This window comes from Acinonyx jubatus, chromosome E1 (assembly GCF_027475565.1).
Source record: "Acinonyx jubatus isolate Ajub_Pintada_27869175 chromosome E1, VMU_Ajub_asm_v1.0, whole genome shotgun sequence".
In the NCBI taxonomy this organism is placed as follows: Eukaryota; Metazoa; Chordata; class Mammalia; order Carnivora; family Felidae; genus Acinonyx; species Acinonyx jubatus.
Window position 1 is genome coordinate 33,049,170 of NC_069397.1, and position 19,954 is coordinate 33,069,123.

Consider the following 19,954-nt stretch of genomic DNA (forward strand, 5'->3'; position numbering starts at 1 on the left):
TGGCTAAGGACACAGTAAGTTAAGAAAATGAGTTTCATGGTGCTCAGTCTTTAGAGAGAGCCAAGTACAGTAAAGACTCGGTTGTGGCCATTGGGTCTTGGACATTAGAAGACCCTTGGAAAAAGGTAAGGCTATATTGCCTTAGGAGCAAAAATCAGGTTGGAGGATGTTTAAGAACAGCAGGTTGGAAGGCAGAGGAGCTGAGAGGGATGGGAAGCTGGTTGCTCTGCTCTCTAAACCCTTGGCTAGGTCGGCTAACATCTTGGCCATGGATTCCCCAGTTTGTAGATTATGAAGACTAAGCCCTTCTATCATAGAAAACGTGCCTGCTCCAAGTGTATCCACAGACCAAGAGAGGTATTATTCCAAGAGGATGACCACAGCAGCTCACTGCCAGATAGCTTACTCTGCCTTCTTTGAGCAGAGAGGACAGACAGACCAGTGTCCAAAACCCCATCTCTACCACTCACCTGCGACATTGGACACAATCCTTCTCTGAGCCTCCATTTCTTCCTCTTAGTGTTCCTGAGTGACTTCAATGAAATAATAAAGTAACAAACAGAGTGCCAGGCAAAATAGGTATATTAGCCACCCCCAACTTTTTTGTTGAGATTCCATGAACAAGGAGAAGGGATGTTGTACAGAGAAAGAGACTGAGATACAGAGAGACAGACTCCCGGAAAAACACAGTGATGCAAAGAGATGTGAGAGAGACACAACGAATCAAAGACACAGAGTCAGGAGGAAACAGAGCTGATAGACACAGAGGAGGTTTTTTAACTCCTCCCTCTCTTAGAGATCTATGTCTGGGTTTGTGCAGTGCTTTAGAAGCACCAGAGTGTGTGAAGAGCATAGACAGCAGTCACCTTTTACAGGCATTCCTTGCGCACCTCTCATTTGCACCTCTTATTCACAAGGGCCTCACGAAACATCATTAGCTGTGCAGAGAATGGTTCCTTCCAGAGCAGATATCATCGTGCAGCTGATATCCTAGTAGGGAGACCTCACGTCATGGAAGTGAGCTTTGGGTTTGCTAACAGTATTCAGGATTTCCTGATAAATTGAATGCTGGCATACACAACAAAGCTCCCCAGAGTGAGGTCTGCTGTCATTTTACAGGAGCGAAGTAAAATGGAGTCCAAAATGTTTTCACGTTTCCTGAGCTTAGGGCTGGAAGCAACACTCCAGGCTCCCTTCCTTAATAATTGCCCTTAAGGAGGTTTCTCTGATTTAACATGTATCTTTTATGCATGAGTCAAAATGAATAACCAAGAACGGGGGAAATAGTTTAGCCAGCAGCGTAGTGGGCAGTGCGTAAGAGTGAGAAATGATGTTCAAGAATGATTGTCTTTTGGGTTTTCTTGCTCCTATCTATAGGTCTAAAAATTAAATATTAATGTTGGAAAACTCATTATTTTTATGACTAAGAAGAGAAGTTGTTAGGGTCCTCTCTGAAATCTGGGTCACTAGTTCTGGGAAGCTCAGCACACAGTGGGGGGTTTTACCTTTTAAATTTTTAATCACTTTTTATATCCTAATCACACAAAATAAACAGGTTACAGGAAATGTTGGAAAATACAGAAAAATGAAAGCTAAAGAATTCATTTCACTTCATAATCTTACCTCCTGGAAATAACCTTGCTCAACATTTTTTCTTCCAGGTTTTATTGTCCTTTCTCAAAACCAAGATCATATTTTATGTACTTCTCTTTTTGTATTCTGCTTTTTTCACATAGTGTTATTTGGTGAGGATTTTTCTGTCTTTAAATAATCTTCAAAAAACATGATTTAGTCCTCCACTGTATGGATGATCCATAGTATATTTATTAATGCTCTTTTGCTCAGCATTTAGTTATTTTCAAGCTTGTTAATAATGAATGTGTAGATAGCACTCATTTACATAAGTCTTTGTTTTCTCTGGTTCAGGGTAATCTCCTGGAAGGGGGGCCTTTATTTTTCCTTCAGGGGGCATCTCAATCCATCAGATAATCCACACAAGCCTGTAGCCCAGTTTTAGACCAGGTTCCAGTTCATTTCCCATAATGGCATGGACAATATTTGTTTCCATTTCCCTGAATGTTTTATGAGGGTTAGGCTGCTGGTCTACCTAGAATTCATAAGCAAGCTAGGTTTAGCGGAAGAGGGTGACCTACATTAACTTAAAATTGCTTTACTTGTTTATTTTTTATTGGCGTATAGTTGTCATACAATATTCTATTAGTTTCGGGTTTACAACATTGTGATTTGGCAATTATATACATTACAAAATGCTCACCATAAGTGTAGTTAGTGTTTGTCACCATACAAAGTTATTACATTATTATTGATGTTATTCACAATACTGTATGTTTCATCCCCGTGATTTGTTTGTTTTACACCTGGAAGTTTGTACCTCTTAATTCCTTTCACATATTTCATCCACCAACCCGCACACCCCTCCCTGCCCGCCAGCTACCACCTTGTTCTCTGTATTTAACAAGTCTGTTTCCAATTTGTTTTTTTAATTTGTTTTGTTTTGTTTTTTTTTTTTTTAGATTCTACATATAAGTGAAATCATACAGTATTTGGCTTTTTCTCTGACCTGTTTCACTTAGCATTATACCCTTAGTCCCATCCATGTTCTCACAAATGGCAAGATTTCACTCCTTTTTGTGACTGAGTAATAGTCCATTGTAAATATGTGCCACATCTTTATCCGTTCATCAGTCAACTGATACTTGAGTTGCTTCAATAGCTTGACTATTGTAAATCATTGTCAGGAACCATTGGAATACATATAGCTTTTTGAGTTAGTGTTTTTGTTTTTAAGGAACGTTTCTGCACCAGTAGAATCAGTGCTATTTCATTGATCTGTCTGCCAATTGCTTATCAATAATTCATCATATTAGTTATTGTAACTTTAAAACTTTGATATCTGAACACATAAGTCCCTAACAGTATTCTTTTTCTAAAGTCTTATTTATTTTTTCCGTATAAACTTTGGGAATAATTTGGGCTACTAAAAAGAATCTCTGATATTGAAGTAGATTATCATTAAAACTACACATCCATTTGGGAAGAATTGACATCTGTTCATTCTACCGCTTCTAAAACACAAAAGGCTCTTACTGATCTCTGTCTTACTGACTATTATTACTTATCTATTCTAAGGTTGTTTTTTCCCAGCTGATTTTAAAAAAATAGGTATTTAAGGTTATATAATAACATGTTTATTTGCCACCCTACCTATTTCTCTTTACCTATTCTAAAATTAGGAATTCTTTTGGGGCACCTGGGTGACCCAACTGGTTGAGCATCCAACTCCAGCTCAGGTCATGATCTCACAGTTTGTGAGTTCAGCCCCACGTCCGACTCTGTGTTGACAGCTCAGAGACTGGAGCCTGCTTCGGATTCTGTGTGTGTGTCTCTCTCTGCCCCTCCCCCACTCATGTTCTGTCTCTCTCTCTCTCAAAAACAAACATTAAAAAATTTTTTTTAAGTAAATGAAATAAAAATTAGTAATTCTTTTAAACGTACTGCAAAACTACTAAGACTATGTCAAACTGTAATGTACCCACCACTCTGAAATAGCAAATATTAACATTTTGCCATATTTCTTCAAATCCTTTTAAATAAGTAAAATTTATAGTAATCTGGATACCCCTTTCCAACTCCCTTCCCCATTCTCTGTCTTCCTCTTGAGATAATGACTTCCTTGAAGTTAGTGTGGATCTGTGTTTTTATAATTTTATTATATATGCATGCATGCATAAAATTTATAGTTTTATTTTGTGAGTTTTAGGGTAGGCATATATAAGATATATTTTATATATCTTTAAATGATCACTATAATTTACAAATTGCTTTTTCATTTAATATAGTTTTAGATCTATCCTGATACTTAAAGACCTAATTCAGTTGTTTGAACTACTTACTGTATGGCATTCTGAAATATAAATATGACAGTTGATTCACCTATTGCTATATTGATGAGTATTTAAGTTCTTTTCATTGTTCACTTCCAGTCTTTTTTTTTTTTAATGTTTATTTACTTTTGAGACAGAGACAGAGAGAGAGAGGGCACAAATTGGGAAGAGGCAGAGAGAGAGAGGGAGACACAGAATCCAAAGCCAGCTCCAGGCTCTGAACTGTCTGCACAGAGCCCAACACAGGGCTTGAACTCACAAAGAGTGAGATCATGCATGACCTGAACCAAAGTCAGAAGCTTAACCGAGCCACCCATGCGCCCCTTTAACTTCCAGTCTTTTTGTGTCATTTTATTTCAGGCATATTGTTAGAATATAGAATGTCTCATTTTTAAACCAGTGTGAGAGTCTGTATCTTACAATAGTTAAGTGTAATCCATTTACATTTATAGTGATGACTAATATAAATTTAAATTTATTTTCCCATTTTGGTTTTTTTTTTTTTTTCCTATCTGTATGATTTTCTTTGGTCCTCCACTGACCCCTGCTCTGGGTGTGTCTCTCTCTGTCTGCCTCTCTCCCTCTGTTCTTCTATCTCCGTTCTTGACTCTACTAGATTATTTTCTTCATGGCTTTTTTTTTTTGGGGTGGTTTTTTGGAAATAATGCATTTCTTTTGACAAAATATGGTGTACAAATAATGATTTTTTTCCCCACTTCTTTTCAATAGATATGGTTATGGCTCCCAGTCCTCCTCTATTGATTGTTCAGAGCTTCCAGACAATATAGCTAGTAAAACCCGTGAGCTTTATTTAAATCCTGCATCTGCCATTGAGTAGCTTATGACTTTGGATAAGTTATATAAAGTATTTGAATTTTAATCTCCAGAATGCTTTCTGTGTTGTAGATTTGACTTGATTGAGTGAAGTGCTATATGTGAAGTACCCAGAAGAGTGTCTGGCATGCTACAGTCACCAAGTAAATGGTAGATTTTACTTTCTCATCATTATTTTAATCGTCCTTGTTTTATTTCTGATTAGATTTGGAATACCCATTGATTTAAGTTATTTCTCCCCTTTGACCCAAGTAACTATTTTTCTCAAATGTTTTTGAAGGAATTAAGCACAGGTGCACTAAAGGTTTATTCACAAGAATGACTAGTTTTCTGAATAGTTGTGAGGGGATAGTCTGACAAGGAGAGGACAGCTTTGGTGAAGGGGCGATAGGTCTTTTCTTGAGTGCCCACCTGAACCTGTGCCTTTACACCTGTGCCTTTTTTTTTAAATGTTTATTTATTTATTTTGAGAGAGAGAAAGGGTGTGAGTCAGGGAGGGTCAGAGGGAAAGGGAAAGAATCCCAGGCAGGCTCCACACTCAGTACAGAGCCCCACATGGGGCTCGATCCCTTGACTGCAAGGTCATGACCTGAGCTGAAATCAAGTCAGATGCTTAACCAACTGAGCCACCCAGGCGCCCTTACGTGAGGCCTTTTTAAACATGAGCCAGCTATTTGCTAGAGGCCTCTTGCCTCCCACCTGCCCTTTTTCTAACTGTTTCTTCTGTCTTGGTGACCTCTTATCTCTACTGTCATCTCAAGTCCTGTTTCACCTCTTGGCATTTGATGAGCTTTTCTCTGTCTCTCTCTCAAGCTCTCAATCTCTCTTTTTATTACAGTTCTCTAAAGATAAATGTGATATTTTTCCTGTGACTCTTGAAAAGCAATGGGCATAGTGGTTAAGAGCCCAATCGTTGGAGCCAGACTGCTCGAGTGTGTTAAGTCTCAGCTCTACCATTTATTATTAGAGAGACTCTGGGCAAATTACTTGACGTCTTTAATTTTGGTTTCCTCACCTGTAAAATGGGAAAGATGAAAGTTAACAGTAAAGAGGATCTATGTGAGTTTAATGAGTCAATATACATGAAGTGCTTAAATAGTGCCTAGTTTTAAAAGCTATTTAAATGTTAGCTATTATTATGACCTTTTCTTCTCTTGGCTGACTCTTGACTGCTAAGTCACCTTCCAGTACAACTCAAGCCCGCAGCCTAATGCCAGCCAGTCCTGACCCCTCAATGGCACTTTTGTGCACCTTCCGCTGCCCCAAGCCAGCATCTGTTTAGCAGCTATACATGCACAAGGTAGTGACACAGAAACTCAGCTAAGGTCAACATTGGTGTATTTCATGTGAATGTCTTCACTCTTCCAATCCAATCTTTTCGACCTTGAAAATTAGAGCACAGCATTTGCTTCTGCAGCACACAGACTGTGTCTGTTTTTGCCCACCTTTTGAAATTTATGGTTGCATGCCCCTGGATGTTCCAAAGGAAGCGGATTTGTAGAATTGCAGAGCATTAACTAATGATGAAAGGGCATTTGCTTCCTTTCTAAACAAAATATGGTCCGAGGAAATCTGGCCAGGATGATGGGGGGATTTTATTGACTGAGCTCTTTATAATCCTTAGTGTAGTTTTCCATGTTTGTGCTCAGTGACTTTCTTTCTGAAAGCCAAGTGTGCTCCCGGCTCTAAGGAATGGCATCTGCCTCGCTTGTGTGATAAAGCCGTATTTGTTTGTAAGGGTTTTCCTTTCTTGCTTTTGTTACTAAATGACTGCACATAACATCCGTAGTAGAGATAGGATGTTCTCCGCATTCCTGGAAGTCTGAGAAAACCTATCGTCTGGGGGGGGAAGAAGTCATTTTAAAGGACATTTGCCTTTGTTCCTTTAAAGATGAACTTTTGGAAAGCATCTCAGAGAAAGCACAGTTGTCTCTTTTCATTCATCATAATCTGTGATTTAGAAGTGAGTAGACCTTGAGCGTGTTGCACGGAGTTCTGAAGGCGGATGATCACAGAACCAAGGAAGCTGTCTCATCAAACTCTGTCCCCACACTCGGCTTTCCTAGGCACGGAGTGCATGTTCTGCTTCAGGACCCCATTGCACCGGTTAACAAGACCAAAATCTCACCGCTGCAGATTTCTTGGGTGAAACCTTGGATTTGCTAACTGCCAAACTAATAATCCGGAATAACTGAGGCTGGATGTTCTGTTGGACTAACAAACGAATCTTTCCTTTTACAAATCACGGAAAATCCTTCTATATGAAGTTTGGAAGAGCCACAGATAGGTCACCAGAGGTCTTAAGTCACAGTACTGGCTCCCTGCCATTCACTCTTTTGAAGGCTTTAACTCCTCTGGGCCTCGGTTTCTCCATCTGATAAACAAGGGAAGCAGAAAAACAAGATTTCCAAGCTTTCTTCCACATCCGTTATTCTGTGTCATATCTTCATTCTTCTGAACAGATTAGCCTGTATAATTAGAAGAAAATTAAGTTATAAGTAGGGAGTTTGTTTATAAAATAATTATAATTTATCACATCCACTCTCTTACACTACAATTCATTCCAGTAGCCATTCTCATTGTATAGAACAGGAGGAAGGAACTGGGGTTCATGTTGAATATTTGCCGATGGAGAAAGGCTACTCAGAGAAAGGAGAACCCTCCCCCCACTCAGCCCCGTCACAACCCAGCCTTTAATACCTTCAATAAGCTTATTTCTTTAAAATATGCTTCTTTCATCTAACATTTAAATAAAAGGAAAAAGATCTGGGTCATCAGGTTGCCAGTAATTGTGGCTTTTCTGTGGTCAGATAAACTGGTTTTATTGATTTGTCAGGTAGCAAATAGTGATGAGGAAAGCAGGAGAAAGGGTATAGGAGGGGAGGGAGAAGGTACGCATTCTTGCTTTCGGGTGGACAGCATACACAAGACAAAATATTGGCCAATATGTGGATGATCTCACACGAGTCTCGATGCTCTGTAGGCAGATTCCTCACAATGGCCATCGCTACATATGGCAGATGCTATTATCTGGAGGGACAACCGTATAACTTACCATCTAAACTGGAACATCTTTAGGACCTTAAAAAAGAGGATCTTATTTATAATTATTTTGAGACAACAAGGGTAAATTGGGAATATCCTAAGCAAATTAAAAGTTATAGCCATCCTGGCTATATATTCCCCCAAATGTATTTCCGTCCCTTCTTAGTTCATCTCAGGGAATGCAGAAGCTTTCAAATTCTCTTTAGTATGCCTGAGGGATATGGAGGGTTCCACAAGACTTACCTGAGTTCTCTCCAGTCAAACACCATGATTTAGTCTACAACTAGACAACTGGCCCCCTTTACGTTTAGGTATGTTCAGAAGATGAAGTTCTAGTCAATGAAATGTGCGCAGAAGGAACAGACCTCATTTCAAGGCTTCTGCCACAAGAACAGCTTATGAGAGCTATCCTACAGTCTTCTCCCTTCTGGCCTGATGGGCACAGCATGGTGGATAGTGCAGACAGCAGAGCTACAAGGAAGAAGGAGCCTGGGCCCTGCACCCAGCTTAGGATTTCGCACGTGGGAAAAATGAATTTGTACTACGCCACTGAGGTTTAAGAGATTACCTGTTACATGGGGCGCCTGGGTGGCTCAGTCGGTTAAGCGCCCAACTTTGGGTCAGGTCATGATCTCGCAGTTTGTGAGTTCAAGCCCCTTGTAGGGCTCTGTGCTGACAGCTCAGAGCCTGGGGCCTGCTTCAGATTCTCTGTCTCCCTTCTCTGCCCCTCCCCACTCATGCTGGCTCTCTCTCTTAAAAATAAATAAACATTAAAAAAAATTTAGAGATTACCTGTTATAGTAGGTAAACTAACATTATCATCAGTAGCATTATCTTAACGAATGCACTGCATAAATGTTAGCCTCAGATATGTTAAAAACGTCTCTTTCTTATTGAACTGTGAGCCTCTCCAAAATAAAAACCAAGGATAGGTAGTCAAATACAGATTGCATTCTAACCATTTTTTGGATTGGATTGAATTGAATCATGTTGAACTGGATAGAAATGAAATAAATTGTACATACACCGGTAGTAAACTTAACAGATGATAAAACTTCCCTGCAGCTGGATGGAACATGGAAGTTTTCAAGGAGAAAGTGGTCTTTGAGCTGATATTTGAAGAATTGATTTACTTTGGATATGTCATGGAGAAAATGATGTTACAGGGAAAATAAAGAGCATGAGCATTTGACACACATAAACAAGAGCAGAGATAGTTCAGTCTAAGACACAGAGGCAGTAGGTGAAAAACAAATGTCTAAACTTACTTCAGCTCAGAAATATTTATTGGGAACTGGAAGACAAACCCATGAAGAGATACGTTAAGCAAATAGTATATATGATGAAGCAGAAGTATGCAATAAATGCTCTGAGAGCACAGAGGAAAGATCCCCAAAGGAGATTAGAGTTGTTTTTTTTTTTTTAACGTTTATTTATTTTTGAGAGAGAGACAGAGTATGAGCAGGGTTGGGGTAGAGAGAGAGGGAGACACAGAATCCAAAGCAGGCTCCAGGCTCTGAGCTGTCCGCACAGAGCCCAATGTGGGGCTTGAACCCACAAACCGTGAGATCATGACCCAAGCCGAAGTTGGACGCTTAACCGACTGAGCCACCCAGGCTCCCCGGATTAGAGGGAGTGTTAAAAGAACAGATAAATTAACCACACCACACAGGGCATTAAAAGTTTCACTAGGACACCTCCCCACTACTGTGTAAGCAGTGAGAGCCATTGAAGGGGTGTGGTGGTGATCTAGTTTGGACATTGTTTTGTAAATAGTTGGAGTTGTTGAAGATTTTTGAAGGGTCAATAAAAGACAGGAGCAAAACATTGCTCTAGGGGGAGCGATCTTAATAGTGGGGTAGGTAGAGATGGGGAAAGTCATGTGATGAGGCAGTTGTAATTGCCCATATAAGTAATTATTGAGGTCCTGTTTCTAATACTTGTGTCAGGGCACCATAAATGTATAGGAAAGGATGAATTAGAGCTATAGTGGGAGTAGAATCAATGTCTTAATTCCTTCTTATTGGAGGTGGGTACGTATAGGTTGGGATTCGTTTTGGCTGTGAGTGACAGAAAATACCAAATAAGATGGAAATTTCCTTCCTTGTGAATGTAGTCAGTATAGGGATTCCAGCTCCTTCTATCTTGTTACTGGAAACGAGGCTTTTGTTTCATGGTTCAGAGGGCAGCTTGAGGTCTTGCCATCCAATGCACACTCCAGCCTGCCAGAAGGGGTGAGAAGAGGCATAGCATTTCCCTTTAACATTTCCTGGATGTCTTACACACTAAGATCTCATTGCCCAGAACTTAGTCACATGTCCATAGCTACAAGGGAGGAAGGGGAATGAATGTCTTTATTCTGAGAAGTCATGTGCCTTTCTAAAAACCAGGGCTTCTCTTGTAAAGGGAGAAAAAGGAAAATGGATATTGGGACAGTATTTATACTGTGTTTGCCATAGCTGCAAAACACAACTGTTGTGGTCATGAGGTTCTGGAAGAAAGCAGTACACTATTGAGTGAGCCGCTGAGGAGGTTGAGTGAAAGAGGGATGAAACATGCAGGAGAGGAATAGAAGTTTTTGAGTTTCACTGAAATTGTAGCTGCAGTGGGTAGAATGATCAAGTCTTTCCAGTTACAACTCTCTAGGCAATTGGAATTTCACACTTAACTTTCATCTTTGTTATTTCAATAACGAAACTCAAACAAATGAAGGGTGCCTGGGTGGCTCAATCCCTTAAGTGTCTGACTCTTGGTTTCAGCTCAGGTCATGATCTCAAGGTTCATGAGTTTAAGCCCCGCGTCCGGATTCTGCTTGGGATTCTGTCTCTGCCTCTCTCTGCCCCACCGTTGCTCACGCTCGCTTGCTCGCTCTCTCTCTCAAAATAAATAAATAAACTTAAACAATGAAACTCTAGTTTGGCCCATCTACACAGCCCAGATCTGCTCCTAACTCACTGGCCCCACCGCTTAAAGTATGTGACCATCCCTGTTACGTAGTGCACAATCAGCACACAGGCAGTGGATCAGAACCTGAAAAGAAGGAAAAGAAGCACAAAAAGATAATGAGCTGCTTCTACATGAGAAAAATAAATTAATAAAACCATTTGGCCTTTTCCTAAGGTTTGGACCTGACCTTCTGTCCCACCCTGGCTAATTGATCGCGGAGGGTCATTTTGTCTGCTTTCCATACAGCCCATTGGGCCTTGGGCTTGGCTAGGCTTTGTCCCAGTGAATAGCATAGGCTCCCCACATGAGTTCCCAGAATCCGTGTTTTCCTGCTTCAGGTCTCCTGCCCTGTTTCCACAGAGGGCTAGCTGCGCTTTGACTTGCAAATGCTCTAAGTGTCTTCAGGTGCCCTGAGCTCTTCCTCAGTCTAGCAGGGCCGGCTTTTACCTTCCAGGAGTTGGCTCAGAATTTAGAGAATGGAGAATGCAGATCAATGCTTCTTTAGGCTGTGATTTTTTTTTTAATTTCAACCAGATTCAAGTGAAATTATGCCATAGCCTCTGATTCCTTTTCCCAAGCATTTTCTGCCTTTTTCCTTTTGCTAGATTCCCATGCTGTCCCTGGTTGCACTCCCCTCCCCACCAATACCACTGCCACTGCCATCAAATAATGCAAGTGTTGATTGGGTGCTACTTATTGAGCATAAAGTATTGTCTTATATACATGAGTATATTTAGTATTTCTGACAGTCCTTCAAGATATTTATTCGCAATGTTCAGATAAGGACACTGAGGTATGTAGTGTGTAACAGTGTGTGTGTGTGTGTGTGTGTGTGTGTGTGTGTGTGTGTGTGTGTTTTAGCTGCACATTTAAAAGTGAAATAATTTGCCCAGAGTGACACAAAATTTAGTAGTAAATTTGGGACTCAACTCCAGGAATCTGCACATTTTCCATGATTTCACACTATTTCTCAGAAGACAACCAACAACTCTGCTTCTTTCTTTTCATTTGACTTAGCCCTGCTGAATTCAAGTTAAAGAGAGAGAGGAGGAAGTTTTAGTCTCAATCAAAGCTACTCGTTTTGATTGAAAGTTTTGTACGAAATGAGATTAATCCCAAAATTGACTAACTCATTGATTTTAGGAATTACCAGTTGTTTATCAACTGCAGTTTAAAAATTGTTTCATTGCATGGGGTGCCTGGGTGGCTCAGTTGATTAAGCGTCCAACGTCAGCTCAGGTCGTGATCTCATGGTTTGTGGGTTCGAGTCCTGCTTCGGGCTTTGTGCTTACAGCTCAGAGCCTGGAGCCTGCTTCAGATTCTGTGTCTTCCTTTCTCTCTGCCCTTATCCTGCTTACACTCCGTTTCTCTTTCTCTCTTTCAAAGATAAGTAAACATTAAATAATTTTTAAAAAATAGAACAAAATAAAAATTGTTTCATTGTATCAATACCCTTTTAGTATTCTGAATACAACACACACACATTCACCTTCTTCTGATGGAGGGCAGAGGACGCAGGGTGAATCTGGGGGTGGACTTGAACGTTTGAGGTCTGAAGTTTCCTCCAACTGTTTTTTTTTGTTTTTTTTGTTTTTGTTTTTGTTTTTGTTTTTTTCCTCCAACTGTTTTAAAACATGGACAGGAACTTACTACCAAATTGATCTATAATATTTATGGAAAATACATGTATACCTGATTCCAAGATGATAAATAATAGTAAAAAAATGGAATACAAAATGTGTCCTGACTTCAATGAAATGTTCATAACATGAATTTGTGATGGAAAACAATCCTTTTTTAGACAGAGTTACAGTGCTTCTTGATAGTTGCCTATTTGTCAGAGGTCAAATTTGCTTTTCAGTTAGATTAGAATTCTATCATTATTTATTTGTCTTGAAGTTACCCCAGAATTTCCCCTTAAAAATAATCACTTACATTACTATGGGAATGCAAATCGCTATACATTTTTTTTTTACCAGGTAAGTTAACAAATACACGTATGCTTTGTCCTTTGACCTTGATTTTGGTATGCTGCACTTGAAGATTAAGATTCTAAAAGGGGAGCAGGGGAAACTCTGGACTTAAAGAACTGCAGTATTCAAATAACCAGATAGCCCACTGGAAGGGCATAATGGAGGAATTATGGCATATCCACTACAAGGACTATCAAAAAAGACATTAACAACAAGAAGAAAACAACTCAGGAAGTGATGTTTGGTGAGAGAAGCAGAAAACGAAATTATAGCTACAGTCTCACATAGATGAGAGATTTTTTTCATCCCTTTTCTTTTGTGTTCTACTGTTGTTGTTATTTGAGTGACATGGTTCTTAAGTTCTCATGACTCTTTACCATTAAACTTACCTTAGGGAAAATGTTAAGGATTCTGAAGGGTGGGTATTCCTAGAAAACTTGTGAATGGCATTTCTAAATGGAGCTTCACCTGTCTCTCTCGCCCCTTCCTAGGTTTGTTAAACAGATATTTATTAAACAGCATGCCCAGGGCACCTATTACATGTTATGTTAGAGTAGACGAGGCACAAGATTTACCCTTGAGATGGTTTTAATTTAGTTAGGGAGACAGGGCCGTCGGAAGCCACAAATTAAAAGTATATGAGGAAATTGCTGCAGCCATGAGAAGCCTAAGGAGACATGACAGCTAAGTGGAATGTGGGATCCTGATGGGATCCCGGAACAGGGAAAGGACTTCAGGTTAGACAATACAGGACATCTGAATAGAGTGTGGACATTAGTTACTACTAACGTATCGAGACTGTTTCACTAATTGTGACAAAGATACTGATGAAGGATAGAGATAATAACAGAGATTGAGTGTGAGCTTATGTGGGAAGCGTCTATCTTTGTAATTTTTCTATGAAATTAAAAATATTCTAAAATGTATCTATCTATATCTACATCTGTCTATCTATCTATCTATCTAACAAGAGAAAGTAAATAAAGATAACAAGGAATAGCACCAGACTACTATTTTTCTCTCTTGTTTCTTTTTTGTCTCTACCCTTAACGGCCTGTCCCTCTCAATCTTTTCTCAGGTTTTCCTCTTCAGTTCAACCTCTAAATATTGAACATCCCAGAGCTCTATTCTCTGTCCCTTTTGGTCTCTCTCTTTACATTTTCACATTCTTCTTGGTGACCTCTTCTAAACTCAGTGTTTTAAATATCATGTATATGTCAAAGAGTCATAAATGCATATCCCACTTTGACTCTTCAGAATTCATTTTCTATCCAGCCACCTACCTGACACCTCTGTGTAAATGCTCATTCACCATCTCAAGTGGAACTCCTTTTTTTTTTAAGTTTATTTATTTTGAGAGAGAGAGAAAGAAAGAAAGGACGAGTGAGGGAGGGGCAGAGAGAGAGGGAGAGAGAGGATCCACGCAGGTTCTGCACTGTTAATGCAGAGCCCCACGTGGGTCTTGAACTCCCGAACCGTGAGATGGTGAACTGAGCTGAAACCAAGAGTCAGACACTTAACCCACTGAGCTGCCCAGGTGCCACTCAAATGGAACTTTTGACTTTCCTTCGTGCTGCAAAGATACTCCTCCCCCAAAGGAGCCACTGAGCTCCTTTGTTATCTCAATAACTGTCAACATTGAATCACTCAGGTCAAAAAAGGTAGGAGGTCTCTGGGAGCCTGGGTGGCTTAGTCAGTTAAGTGTCCGACTTCAGCTCAGGTCATGATCTCATGGTTCATGGGTGTGAGCCCTGCATTGGTCTCTATGCTGACAGCTGGGAGCCTGGAGCCTGCTTTGGATTCTGTGTCTCCCTCTCTCTCTACTCCTCCCCTGCTCATGATGTCTCTCTCTTTCAAAAATAAACATTAAAAAAAACTTTTTTAGAAAGGTAGGAGCTCTCTTTGATCTGTGGTCTTTAACTTCCCTCATTCTTTCCATCAGGCTGTTCTCTTCAGTCTTCCTTTAAATCATATGGTGTCCATCCACTTCTGTTTTTACCAACATGATCCTAGTTGAAGCCACCGCCACCTTTCTTCTGGACCGCAACCTAAATCATCAGCTTCATCTTAAACCTCTCTTTCCATGCATCTACTGTTGTTCACCCCTAATGGCTACTTTTCTGTCTCTTGAAAAGTTCCTTCTGCCTCCTTAGGGCCTTTGAATCCACTTGAAATACTAGTGCTATTCATTTTCAGGAGGCCATATCTTTTTTGTCATTTAAATCTCAGATGAAGTATCATAATCTCAAAGGCCATCAACTGTCACACAATCTGAAGTCTGTCTTGTCCTAATCTTTGATTATACTGCAGAATACTTTCTGTACATAATGTTCTCCTTATAGTTGAATTTAGTTACTTGTGTTTTTTTTTTCTATCCCCTCCAATAGATTACAAGTCCTTGGAAAACAGGAACTTTGTATGTTCGATGCTTAGAACACTGCCTCACAAACACAGGTACTCAGTGATGTTTGTTGAAATAATGAAAGTGACAAATGAGACACTAACATGCTGAAATTCAGGGAAGTGAGGGATCACAGTGGAACTAAAATTATCAGGAATAATTTCTTGAAAAGAGGGCAAATTGGTGAGGCTTTGAGAATCAAGTAAGGCTAGTCAAGAAGAAGTAGATAAAGAGAGAATTCCAGGCAGTAAAACAAAAAGGCAAAAGCAAAGGTGTGACAAGAGTAGTAAACAGGAATACTTGGGGACAGCAGGTAGAGCAGAAATTTTGTAAAGATTATGTGAAATGAGCTCAGACTGGTAAATCCAAATGGCAGGGATTCTAGAATACCAGTTAGAGGGGCTAAAAATCATCCAGGTTAGGGACTTTCCCTCAGGTTGATTTTTTAAAAATGTTTATTTATTTTGAGAGAGAGAGATTGCACATGCAAGCAAGGGAAGGCCAGAGAGAGAGAGAGGGAGAGAGAGAATCCCAAGCAAGCTCTGTGCTGTCAGCACAGAGCCAGATGTGGGTCTCGATCTCATGATTATGACCTGAGCTGAAATCAAGAGTCAGATGCTTAACCGACTGAGCCACCCAGACACCCTCCTTTCATTGATTTTTGACTACAGCTACATTTGAACCTCTTGATTGCCATTTCATTCTGAGTCATTTAGGTGAAAGTAATACAGTCCGTTCTACCACCAAGTTGTTTTTTTTTTTTTCTTACTCTCCCAATGCACATACAATGTTAATGCCAGCTTGCTTGAGTCTGACCGAATGTGCAAGGTGATTCTGGCTTATGTGTGATTTCTGTGCTTGGAACAGTCATTTTGTGGCTCAGTTAGCCAGTGCAATCCTTGGTCTGAGTGTACTGTCTAGTTTTTATGGTAAATGGGGGTCATGTCGGATAGGGGGATAGAGAGGAGTCTCACCCTTTTCTCACAACTTAAAAAAAATGTAAAGAATGGCACAGATGTAAGTACCCTCAGGTAGAGTATCACCCCCAGCCCCCACCATACTTTTCAATGAAACATGTTGAGCCAGATAACGGTCTGCTGTGGCTTTGATTTCTCTAGGCAGAGTGTCAGCTCCTGGTGCCCTTCCATCTGTCAAGTGAGTGTGGGCCTGTCAGCCAACTTCAACACGCTTCTGTGGACGTTCCCATTGCCACAGATACAGGCATCACACCAACAAGTCTTTGGATATAAACTACAACCTCCCAAGGACTGTTTGAGCTGCACCGCAATTTTGTATATCATGTTCCGCTTGACACAGCATTTTTCACGCACTCCTCCAGCTTTGTTGGGCACCTCTTGTGGACCGAGCTTTGCGTAAATCATGGGATTTCAAGAGAAGACATGTTTTCTGGCCTCAAGAAAGTTACAGTTGACTGTGAAAGAATGACATGGAACCAGATAAGTGTGGAGCATGATCTCAGTGCCCACATGGAGGATAACATAATATGACAGGTGCATGGAGGAGGGAGAGACCTACGCCATGTATAAAAGTCAAGCACTTGGCAAGAGCATTATCCCTGGCAGGTCCAGGGGGGCCGTGCAGTGTACCAGGATGGCCATTTCCATTTCCTCTGGTGATCCATGCTCTTCTCTGTTCCTGCTTCCCGTGTAGGGGACAGGCTTGACCCTTTAAGGGAAAACAGTGATTGTCGTGGGGATAGGGAGTGTGACATTTTGCATCCTGCATCCAGTGATAGCACGGCTTTTTTTTTTCACCTTCTAACATCTGGTGTTCTGATCCAACAGGCTCGGTGTGTCTTTCCTTATGTTACCTCCTAGGCAGAGAAAAGGAGTTTCCTAAGGAAGCTACTCTTCAGGACTCCTCACATTCCATTAAAACTAAGTACCACAGTAGTCCCTAGACTCTAACTGCCTCTCCCCTATATTTGGTTCCATCTCCCCTTGTCCTAGACCACCTGGCACAGATAACATTGTACTGACCAAGGGCTCGGAAGTGCACTTTTTGCAATGTGCATGCTCACGGTTAGGTGCCTGTTGACTGAAGTTTTATCAAGCCATTGCCCTTCCCCTGCAGATCCCTTGGTGAGTGCTCTTCTGTTCCATCTTGTGCCATTTCCCCCCCCACCACACCAGGGTACTCTCAATTGTTGCTCTTGAGTTTTCTTTTCCATTAGGTCAAGAAGCCACTGTAATTTCCACACGGAGATGGCCCACGATTGTGTTTTCTCTGAACACAAGATGTTAGGTGTTAGGTGGTGATAGGGTTGAAAATATAGAGCAAGGGGAGAGTTGCAAAAGTTCATCTCAAAATGATGTGAGGGAATTAGCATGTGAAAACATAATTATTCTATCTGTGGAAACAGTTGAGAATCCCACGAGTTATCCAGAAACATGCTTTATAGATGTATGGGAAGGGTAAGAAGGGTTTTAGGAATCAGTCTGTTCCTTAATGACTGTTTGAAAAACCCAGCATGAGGGTGTGGACTGGCATGTTTATATGAGGTCCCTACAAGTTTGATGGTTTAGCCCAGAGGAAATGGACTTGGATGGGGCATGGTGGTATTTTGTGTAGACTCTGGTGATCGATTTCAGGGAGTTTGGGAAAGATTTAGGATTATACATACGTTCTACAGTGCTTATTGATCAGATGCCATTTACTTGTAATTAGAAACTCATTTCCTTCCAAATTCTTTCTAATTTTCCTTTTAAAGTAGCTCACCTCTGAATGTTTGAGCAGGGGAGCAGAACTAGATGACAAAAATGGTTCCTAGCTCTAAGACAGGAATCAGCACAGTGCTGCCCACCGCAGACCAAATCCAGCCCTCTGTCTGTGTTTGTAAATGCATTTTACTGGCACATAGCTACAGCCATTCATTTATATATAGTCCCTGGCTGCTTTTGGACTACAGTGGCACAGAGGAGTAGTGGGGACAGGGACTGAATGGCCTTCAAAGCCTCCAATATTTATTATCTGGCCATTTACAGAAAAAGTTTGCTGACTCTTGTTCTGAGACACCATATACATTTTTTTTTTCTTTTTAGTGGCGGCCCTCTTCTGTTCGTCAATTTCCTCAAATGCCCAGAAGGAGATTGGAGCAATGAATTCTGTGTCTCTTTCCAAATGCGGAGATTCTGAGTTTTCTTTTGAAACTCACAAGTTCTCAAACTGCCACAATGAAAAAAAGGAGAATAACATTGAAATATGTTTTCCTTACTATCAAGAGAGGGGCCCTTGCTATGTATATCTCTCCTCATCTGGCAGGGATGACAGCTTTTACTGTCAACACAATTTTTTTTTGATTAGACACCTGGATCTTTCCCAAGGGCTGGCTGCACGTTAAGTAAAGAAATCCTATCCACCGGCAGAGTGCTGCAGCAGCTAAGGCTGCTTTCTGTTCACCTGTTGGCTGTGAGGAATTCTCAACCGGCTCTCCACTCACTGGGTATCAGATGTAAACAACAGGTGATAATGGAGGATCTGGCTAGGAAGATTTAAAATGGAAAGCCAGTATTTCTCCCTGAGCTCTGTTGCAACACTCATGGTTACTGTAGCAGGGCTTTCAATGAGGTGCGTTTACGATGTGCTGTCCTGTCTTTCCACATTGCCCAACAGTATGAGGCCAGACAGGGCATACAAGGGCATTTGAAAACACATTATATAAAGCACCTTGCTTTTCTTCAAATCTAGCCTGCAGGCATCGTATTTTGTAATTGATGGACAGCAAGTGGGCTCAGCTCAGGCTGATGGATTTTTGCAGGGCGAGTTTGGATCCTTCACAAGGCATGTCAAAGAAAGCAAACAGAGACTATGCAGTTCTATCATTATAACAGACTTCATTCAGATGATCTGATTGTCTTGCCGCCTATTAAAGTCTTACATAATTTCACTTCTGAATGGATGGGCTGGCCGAGGAAGAATGAAGGGAGAGCAAGGCTTTTTGCAGCCTTCTGAATGGGACAGAAGCTTTCAGTGATACATTTGTCAGTTGCAATACCCTTAATTATCCAAAGACTTTATTTTCTTCTACCTTTTAAATCACATCTCTTAAATCAGTGCTTCAGTCAGACTGATAGGTCTTCCTTAAACGGCCTCTGTGTGTGGCGTGGGGGGTGGGGGGGGTGTGCACGGAGAGAAGAGAGAGAGAGAATATGAATGTATCTACAAATCTGAAAACTTAGTCGACTAGTTTACTCAGGGCTGTGTTGGAATCAGCTTTCCTTTGTGGTCGTCTTAAGAGCAAACATCTTTGCTTTCTCTTTCTTCCTCACTGGAAATGATAGTTTCTTGAAGATATGGTCAAATGGCAGGAAAAAGCAGAAAAAATACTTGAATATACAACGTGGTGATGACATGTGGACTTGACACTACAATTCAGATAGACCTTTAGGGAAAACAGTCTCCTCTGATCAGTATTCAACATGATGTTTTATCCTCACTCATTTAGCATATGTAAATAGTGCTATAAATAATGCCATTAGGTCAGTGACTGTCAAGAAGGGCATGGTGAGATTGTTTTAATGAAAGATACTGCATTTGACACCAACTGGGTCGGGGTGGGCAGAGAATATGCTCTGTAACGTATTTGATGGTTTCAGACAGTGATACGTTGCCCCATGTCCCAGCAGACATTCAAGTGAGTGGCAAATCTTTATTTATCTGAACTTACAAACTCCATGTTGTCTATGAACAGAATATCTCTCACATAGTTTTAGTATACCCTGTTCTTCGGCAGTGCAAATACTGTGTATATCAAGGGAAGATGGTACTTTATTTTGTTCTGAACTTTACCAAGAGTTGTTGAGTATTTTGGAAAATCAGACCACCAAGAG

General features: G+C 40.6%; 1 protein-coding gene across 4 annotated transcripts in view; it reads left to right on the forward strand.

Moving 5' to 3' along the window:
- Positions 1 to 19,954, forward strand: part of CA10 (carbonic anhydrase 10) — a 488,580-nt gene that overhangs the window by 57,836 nt on the left and 410,790 nt on the right. The gene's annotated exons all lie outside the window — the stretch shown is intronic.